Source organism: Montipora foliosa, chromosome 14 (assembly GCF_036669935.1).
Source record: "Montipora foliosa isolate CH-2021 chromosome 14, ASM3666993v2, whole genome shotgun sequence".
Taxonomy (NCBI): Eukaryota; Metazoa; Cnidaria; class Anthozoa; order Scleractinia; family Acroporidae; genus Montipora; species Montipora foliosa.
The window spans coordinates 11,102,282-11,112,281 of record NC_090882.1 but is presented as its reverse complement, the minus strand read 5'-3'; the positions used below and the strand labels follow the sequence as shown (position 1 = coordinate 11,112,281).

The 10,000-nt window shown below is 38.7% G+C and overlaps 1 pseudogene; it reads right to left on the bottom strand.

Annotated features, from left to right (window-relative positions):
• Positions 1–2,546: 2,546 nt before the first annotated feature.
• Positions 2,547–6,466, bottom strand: LOC137985262 (GFP-like fluorescent chromoprotein FP506; annotated as a pseudogene).
• Between the last annotated feature and the right edge of the window lie 3,534 nt (positions 6,467–10,000).

Below are 10,000 nucleotides of genomic sequence, written 5' to 3'. Positions count from 1 at the left end.
ACAGTTTTCAGAAAGAGCAGAAGGAAGTTTCCCGGACGGTCGATCGAGAATAAAATATTTACGACATGAAAACAACATTAATTTTGAACCTTGAATATAGATCGTTTTCACTGTCACGCAATAAAAAAAATAAATCAAAAACTATCCAGTGCAAAACGCTAAGAAATTGTTATCTTATAGAAGATAAAGAAATAAGACACTTGTCCAAGTTTTAGGCCTCTGCGTTTCCCCAAACTTCAGATATTCGTCGAAATGTTTCGCAGGCCGGAAAATAGTGTAAACATCTGGAACTGACTTTGGCTATCTAGGCGACTGATTATCACTACTGAAAAAACAAGCATTTACATAAGCACTTTTCCTAATGCTCTAACTTCTAAAAGGGCTCAAAATCATGAGATAAGTATATATTTTTCAACAAACTTGATCGTAGCTTTGTGTCACGCACCTACATAATCCGGAAATTCAAAATGCTCTGGTTTCCAAACGAAGCACGCTATTGAGCTGTGAAATTGTCAACAGATATAGATATGCCGCCTCTTATGCCTGATGAGGATAAAAACTTTGGTGGATCTTTAGTTTTAGATTTTGGAAGGTGATGACGTCACGTGAAAACGATCTATAGAATATAAAAAGTTACGATCAGCGACAAACATTTTGGGAGATTTTTGCTACGTTCAAGTAAATTGCAAAATCGAAAGTGACATGGCCGGAATTCAGCGGGCGCCGTGATTAAGTTACCGCGGCATGTTTACTCGCCAAACAGTGAAGCATCTGTGTCAAATGATGGCAAGATACCGAGTTTTTGTAAGTCAAAACAAAGATCACAATCGCCCAACTCTTGTTTATGCAAAGTCAAAATTTACTCTCCAAGACGCGTACGACGTTATTTATCACCAGGTAATTCCATCATTTTGGAAATAGCAGCTACTTTATTATTCATCTGCGTCACAAGTTTTCACTGATTTTGGGCCTCATTTTGTTGAAACTCAAGCACGCTTCCAACAGGCCTGTGAACCCTTCCTGCTTACAGAGCAATACTAAAAAACTTCTCCCATATCACATTTGAACCTTAAGCTCGAAAATTCAATACACAACATGATATTATAATTCACAAAGGCAGAAAATACCACAGAATCCTTTTCCAGCGAAAATTTTATTGAAACAAACAACATATTTGCTCTTAGAGGCGAAAACCTCTTCCTATTTGATTGCGTGCGTGAAGACAAGAAACTCAATTGTGTCAAATTACCATGTACTTCAGGTAAATACTGCTCACTTTGATTTCGTCTCGACGGGCGATAGATTGTTGTCGAAGTCCAGTACTCGTCGCTTTTGAGATTCATGCCTAGTTTATCCAACTGACTTTCCATTATTGAGCTCCATAAGGGTATATTTTGTTTAAGGATCCACTAAAACGCCATTCGCGTTGCATGACTTTCGACGCCATTGGAGGCTAAGTTAATGATTCTACTGTGTCCACAAGAGAAATCTACGCAGTTCCACTACCCTCTCGATCCTAAGAAAATACGCGCAGAAGGCTCTATACACAAAGACACTACTTACCAGGGGAGTGACAGGCAAGACTTTTACCGACACGGAAAAAAAAAAAAAAAAAAAAAAAAGAAAGAAAACAAACTAACTAAACGTAGACCTCGACTGGGTTTGCCCATAGGCAACCCAGTAAATAGCTCCACTGGACGTCTACAGCTGGGCTTCAGTACTTAATTTAATTTTATGTAAGACGCGTTTTGGCATTGCAAGTTCAAAAGACCAAGCAAAATATCATTTTTCGGTATTCAATGATATCTATGTACTTCTATCAAAGTGTTAATCAGCGAAAATAGACAAAATAGAGCCCATACTACTTTTGTCTGCCTGACCAAGCTTTGCTTTTATATTAAATCTCTATGGGCTCAGACAGCACTTGCATTGCTCAAACAATAATTGCTATGCTGATTGTTTGGGCGAAACCTCTTTGTCTGTTGTTGACAATGACCTTCACTGTTTCTGACGCCATATTGATTGGAGGGCAAACAGGGCTTAAATTACAGTGAATGAATGATTTTGGCGAATTCAAACCTATGCAACTCCGCTACAAAGCAGCAGATTTCAAAAAACTTTCAAATAATGTTAGTCATTTTGTTAATATAATTCACTCAACGAAAAAACTAGATCATTGCACAAGGCGAAACGTCTGAAAATAATGGATATTCAAATCTCTTCAAGTCGCTTCAATTTCGCGTCAATTTGCATAATTTGATTGCAAGGGTTTATATGATATTTGCAAATTTAATAAACACTCCTTATAGGTTGATTCTGATCGCCATAGTTCCAGGAAATAATCTCAATAGAAGTATTCTTACTATCCTTGAAGGATTTATAACGTTTCAAAGTATTACGGCATTCACTGTAATTTAAGCCGAAAGCTGAAAAACAGTGATGTCATGAGGATCGCAAATTTGGCATAAAATTAAGTGTCTTAAAAGACAACAATCAGAGTAGATTATTTAAAATGTGCTTTATTTCTATTGGCCTGGTTCGAACAACATTGTTATCAGGGTATTACAATGAGCTTTCGAAGAATTTTCTCGGTCAAAAACAGCTTCCACATGCTTGAGCATGTTCTACCAGTTGCCAACTCTGCTTCGCTGCATCGCTGAGGTCGGTCCTTGTGAGCTTATGTTGCACGAAATGAAAGCCTGGCATTTCTTTCGGCACAGACTTTGCCCTGTGGAAAACCGTGAAAGAAGAATCACATCGTGGAATTTAAGAAGAAAGGAGGACGTAATAAGATAAGTTGGCATTTAGCGCTGCAATTGTAAATAAAACTGGTGAGAGGACAATATGGCTTATATGTAGGGTCATGGGGAAAACTTGCCTGACAATCCCTTATACAAGATCAAACCGATCGATGGTCTCTGGTGTTTCCTTTTATTGGTTTTGTTTTATGTATTTTTTTGTTTTGTCAGTGGATTTTACTTACAGCCAGATAAGTCCCCTGATAGTAGAGACATAGATAACAATGATGTTATATGGTGGACGAACACTGAAAGGAGTTATGAGAGATATTTTGTTTTCGTCCACCAACATGGCGACGATCATGATGTAACGTGAAACTCGAGACCTGACATCCCATGTTTGACGTCTATCGTAATATCCAAGAAAAAGCAATTTTGGATGACAATCGCAAGAGTCGCATTTCGCCAAAATTCTTCGTATGGACGTTTACTGATTTTAAGGCACAAGAGATATTATAGAACTTTGAAATAACAAGTTGAAGAACCAATTGAATTTGTACCTTGATGCTCAAGTGGTTTACTGTTGGAATTTCAGAATAAAACTACCACATGACTATTTTAAAAACCACGAAGCAATTTAGAAATTCATTATTTGTAAACAAAATGGATACACTATACCAAGCCGCTCTTCATTTCGAAGTGTTATGTTCATAAATTCAGTGAAAGGGCCTTCAAATGATGTTCGCTTACAAGAAGAGATTTCTATGTAACTACAAAACAAAATAACGTACTTGTGAACTGTGTGGAACTGACACTTGTAACGCCCACCATCCTTCAGAAGAAGGAACTTGGTGACATCCCCATTCAGCAACCCCCTTTACCAGGTGTCATTTTCTCGCAGGATGGCTCCCAATTAGTTGTCGCCTTTGTCATCACAGGTCCATCAGCCGGAAAGTTGACTCCAAGAAACTTGGATTCGTGATAAAAGCAGTTCTCCTCAACACTGTCAAAGAAAATAATAATTGATCCGGATATTACAGAAACTCTCGTAAATTAGCTATTTGTAGATTTTTTTAGGCTTTCTCGGCGGCAAGTTCATAAATTACTTATTGCAATGTGATAACCTCTATCATCGATTATCTTTACTCCACAGTTCAAATGTATGACATATATATATTCTCCACCATAAAGTAATTCGTTTCGCGCGAGTGTATGCTTATATGCACACAGTCCCTCGTGAAAACAAACCATTCAGTTTCCATATTGAAATGAACTTATTATGACTGACTGGAAAAAAGTGTGCTAAACTGGTGGTTGAGAGAGGGAGGGAAGGTCTCACACGTAGGGAGAAAAACCTATCCAAAGTTGATTGTAGGGCTGAATACTTTGGCTTAGCAATAGAGATTATGTCGATGGAAAAGTGGTCAACAGTTGTGATTGGAGCACTGCGGGCTAACAAGAACACAAAGGAGACTTCCTGAACCACCAACTTGTCGGGATTAAGGTAGCATTTGATTTTGTGGCTAATTAACCACCAAAACCCAATAGCTCAAGTCTCAAAATGAAGAAAACCAAACGATTTCGATCTCCTGTTAAGATTTTAGAGTGGGTGCATGAGTGAATTTATGTACCTCAACTTTATATCTGCACTTGCTGTTCAAACTGCGCCGTCTTCAAAGAGAAGAGATCTTTCCCATTTATATCCAGCAGGACATGAGTTCTTGAAATAGTCAACTATGCCGTCGGGATAATTCGTAAAGCACCTGTTTCCGTACAAAAACACAGCCGACAATATGTCTACGGAGAATGGCAGTGGACCCCCTTCATCCACTTGCAGAGTAATAACCTGTTCCCCTCTATAAAAAAAAAAGGCGAACAAAATCGTGTTAACAAATGAAAGTAACCAAATTAAAAACCAAACACAATGCAATGCAAAGAGGAAAGCTGCTGAGAACTAAACTGAAGAAGAGAGCTATATATATTTATGCTGCATGAATTAATCTACTGAGTCCAACTTGCACTATTCGACGAGCTTAGAAGTTTTAATGCACATGAATTAACATAATAAATTTCGATTATTCAAAACTGTGCTATGTTTCGCCAGGAGAAAATAATGCCGGAGAATTGGTTTCGCTGACCTTTCCTAAAGTAACTGTTAAAAGGTTAACTGTACGTTATCATTTGAACCAAAAAGTATTTGTAAATCAAGGAAATGGGGGAATTAAAGAAAGCATACCATTTCACCAATGAAACTATATTTACTCTGGATTTTCTCGTTGGCTGCCTTCGGTTGTGGTTATTATTAATCAAACCCGTTAAAGGAAAAAGAAGGGACTTTATTTACACATTTTTCGTTGCATCCACCTTGCACTTGGTTAAAATAGTTTTCCTTTTCCGTCGTATTAAAGGGGACGTAGTTATTGAGTAGATGTAGAGGTTCTTAGCCCATCATCGACTCCTAAATTGACGAATTAAGTCGTCTGGCGTTAGACAGAGTAAAATCTATTAAGTTTCACTCCTAGGAGGCAATCGGTTAAGAATCACTTCACTGTGAGCCTAGTTTAATGGCCTAGCTCCCACGAGTCTGCTTTTTCTCTGCATCCAAAATAGTCATCGGAAGGTCGTACGTTCGACTCCTGCAGAGGACCACTCGGATCTTTGCCGAGTATCTCCGAGTCAGCATCGAAAAATAAATCTTACTTCATGCCCCGATCCTTTAACCTTTATCACGATAGCGTAGGCAAATTTCGAAAATAAACACACTGAAGGTTGGTATGAGTTACAAAAGTGTTAATGGACTTACTCGTAAGGCTTTCCAGTGCCGTGGCCCGTGATAACAAAGGGATGCCCGGCAACATTCCCCTCCATGCGGTATTTCATCTGCATTTGAGGTTTTATACCCTGTATGCAAATAATGCAGAAAATTGTCACCAGGTGATCATTATTACCGGATGGGTGATCGGCATCAAACAACAGAGCAAAGCTCCAGTAATAGTCTGCAGTTGATCAGGACAAACCACAACACCGGGAATTCTATGCCCTACTCTTTGCAAATATATAGAGTGTAACGCCCCAAGAAGTCTATAAACAAGAAAGGGCAGTGAGACGGCGCCTGAGGCTTATTGTACTTATTCGAGAAACCTTGAAAGCCTAACGATTTGCAGATGTAAAGGCAGCAGTTTTTCCTTAATTATTTTAACACCCTGGTTGTTAGTCTGGCCGGGCTTTGAACCAACGCCATCCTGCATCCTTGACCGAGGCAGTGGGTGGTTGATGTTTAATGGAAACAATCGTATCACCTCAAAAATTGCTAGGTTGAAATTGGACGAAAGCACTATACAATTAATATCGACTGGTGAGGAAAACGAAGATTGAAGACCATTAACCTCTGGTAAGTTATTGAAGGTTCTTTGGCCTGGAAAAAGAACAGCCAACCTATTTTCACCAGGATTATTACTGATCACTTTGAATAACTGGAAGGAAACCTTGGCTTTCCAGGTCTGTGGTTGGTACACACTTTTTAACATGCTTAATTCCGGAACAAAAAAAGTTCACTGTGCAGAGCTTAAATGATTGTCTCCGGGAGGCGGTTTACATGCAGGAGCCTTCTAATAAGTAAGTGAGGGCTTCAAAAATTGACATAAATTTTCGCAATGTTTGAGGACTGTAATTTGCGAATGACCTAGCCTCCGACTCGATAATTCACTTACTTGCTTTGAAAAAGCCATGTTGAGAGAACAGGTCACTTGATGCCTCAAAACTTGAGCAAGAGTAGAGTTGACCTTTTCCAGCTCACAGCGTCGCTGCCCAAATTCAACTGAACATAGTGTTAGGATGGAGCAATTTTAAAAACCAAAGCGAACTAAGAATATGAACGTTGATTGGCTCAACTAAACAGGTTAATCTGGATCCTGACGGGTTCGACTGGTTCTTGACTCAGTGGAAATATGGTTCAACTGACAATCCACGTGATTTACAGCAATGTAGTTTTCCAAAGACTTAATTAGCTCTGTTACGTTATTCTGAGCTCTGAAGTCATGTAATAAATCATCCCCAGCTACTAGAAAATTTATTCGAATAATCAGTGTAACAATTTTTAATTCATTTTATAAAAGTAACTTACTTTGTTTCTCGCCTGATTCCCATAAATGTTCCAGGGCTAATTTCAACTACAGACAAAATAGAGAATAAAAAGAGGTTTCCAACAAACAATTGAATATCAATAGTCGTTGGTATTGTCTTCGAACCGCATTAGCAATGATAAAACGCGTCTAGGTGCCAAATTTAAGGTTTGTTTAAAACATGTGCATTTTTCAAACACCGTGTTGTGACCTCTATTCACATACACGAACGTCTCTTGCATAAAATCAAATACTCTTTTCATATTTATGTCTTGCTGACAGATTCACTTGCAATTCCCGGCCATAAGGGAAAAATTGCGCACTCTAATACAGTTTCAGTGTGAATAGTAATCTCAATAGGTCTCGATTAGTGGAGGCCCTGAGTTGGTCTATGCATTGAAAATTTGGTCTTTCAGGGTGTGAGATGTTACATCAAAAAGCACAGCTTCTTCACAGCTGTTTTTGTTGTTCTTCAGGGATGACTTGTAACTTCATTTTAAATCTGTTTGTAGATACCGCACTCTTGACCTTCGTTAATGTTGTTTTTGATCCTTTGATCTTTGATCCTTTGTTCCTTTGATCATTTGAATGTCCCTGAATGATGATGAGCATTATCTCAAAACTGAATAGCCGTCTAATTAACGTCCACAGTTGAACTCTAAAGCTTAATTTTATGCAAGACGCGTTTGTTCATTGCAAGTTCAAAACCAAGCAAAATATGATTTTTCGATATTCAATAATATCTATGTACTTCTATCAAAGCGTCAATCATGCCACTCTTTGGAAAATAGACAAAACAGAGCTCATTCTACTTTTGTCTGCCTATTAAACCAAGGTTTGTTTGTTAATCCCTACGGGGATTTAGCCTGCGAGCAGGCTCTCTCTCTGCGGTGGCCCTCGAGGGCCTGCTTGCAGTTAATAGTTAATAGAGGGGAATGGTTATTAAACCCGACAAACTTCTCTGTTGTAGGTTTTTGCTCTCATTTTTGGCCTTGACCGTGTACAAAACACAATAGTGGTTATCGTTTACTCCATAATTTATGCATAGTGTATTAGCGCAAAACAAAAGGTTGTGCACGGTCGTGGACTTTCTAACCTAAATCTTGGCATCTTGTTTGCTCCTTTGATGTTTGCCGAGCTTCCAAACCAGCCCTTCTATTAACTATGTTGCAGGCTATAGGGGATTAAGACAACGCTTTATTAAACCTAGCATTGCTCAACAATGATTAGTATGCTGATTTTTTGGGCGAAACCTCTTTTATAACTACTATTTTGTGTTTTGTCTGTTGTTGACAATGACCTTCACGGTTTCTGACGGCACATTGGTTGGATCATAATTAATAGAGGGGAATGGTTTGGAAGCTCGGCAAACATCAAAGGAGCAAACAAGGATGCAAAGATTTAGGTTGGAAAGTCCAGGACCGTGCACAATCTTTTCTTTTGCGCTCATACACTATGCATGAATTACGTGACCAACACGGTTAGTTCGTCAGTACGGAGTAAACAACTATTGTATTTTGTGCACGGTCAAGGCCAAAAAGCAGAATAAAAACCTACAACAAAGAAATTTGTCGGGTTTCATAACCATTCCCCTCTATTAACCATGGTTGGATCGAGGGCCAACACGTCTTAAATTACAATGAAATTATGGGATTTTGGCCGAATTCAAGCCACGTAGCCATAATTTTAAGAAGTACAGCTTCAAGTGGCGGGGTATTCTGCGGTTACTCCGAAACTATATCACTACATAAGGCGCAACGTCTGAAAATGTTGGATATTACAAATCTCTTCCAGGCGCTTCAAATTTCGCGGGAAATTGCATAATTTTGATTGCAAGGGTTTATATGGAATTTACAATTGTCAAACGGTCGTTATCAGAGCTTGATTCTGATCGCCATAGTTCAAAGAAATAATCTCAATAGAAGTGCTATCCACAACCGTCAGGCCATAAGTGGTTAAAAAGGGGCAAAATTCCCATACATTCACTGTAATTTTTAAGCCGTGTCTGCCCCCAAACCAATATGGCGTGAGTCATCATTAAATTGGGTCTTCAAAATTATCCAAACCAGATTTGCATCCGCAAACTATCATGTCTGATTGTCAACCTGATTGCAGAGTGAACTTTAACTTACGTAATCAGCAAATATTCGTAACTCAGTATTCGAATTTTATGCGTATATCGTCTCATACCATATCGAACACTGGAGCTGTATTGGAACGCGCAAAGATTTCATCTCTTTGTTTCTGTAATATATGTATTTTTATACCATTAGTTTTACACATCATTCACTCAATTGTTGTATCATGGTAGTATCGTTATATCGTTTCCTTCTAACATTGTTGGAAGTAAATAATGTGCAGTATTTTGTAAAACAAATCAACGTGTAAATAAGCTTCAAGGTCTTAAAAGGTTTCTTCTATCTACAACTGATGACAATTGAAGGCAAAAGCTGTATATTAAATCAAACCATAGTTAATAGAAGGGCTGGTTTGAAAACTCGGCAAACATCAAAGCAGCAAACAAAGATGCCATGCAAGATTTAGGTTAGAAAGTCCACGACCGTGCACAATCTTTTGTTTTGCGCTAATACACTATGCATGAATTACGTAACCAACACGTTTCTATTGGTTAGTTCCTCAGTACGGAATAAACCACTATTGTGCTTTGTGCACGGTCAAGGCCAAAAAAAAAAGAACAAAAACCAACAACAGAGAAAGTTGTCGGGTTTTATAACCATTCCCGTCTATTAAATATGATCAAACGCCAAGATTAAAAATTAGCCTGTGAGCATTTCACCTTCGTGATTGCACCACAGGCGAATCAAAGACTATTGGGAGACAAATACACTCTTCATATCCATGTGTTGCTGACAGATTCACTTTTCACAAGGCGTTGTGTTCACACCGCGTGAGCGAATCCCAGGTTGAGTCACGGAGTAAAAAACCACATTTCTTGCATCCTGAAACACTTATCAAACGCAATATGATAGAAATACAGCATCTTTTAAAATTAATTGCCGAAGGCGCGCACGCGCGGAGCACCATTGTTAAGGAAATGTGGTAACCAATCGATGCGAGAAATCTTGGTTTCATAGCCATGACGTGATCAACCCTCCGTCCGTACGTCCAGGGCGCAGAAAA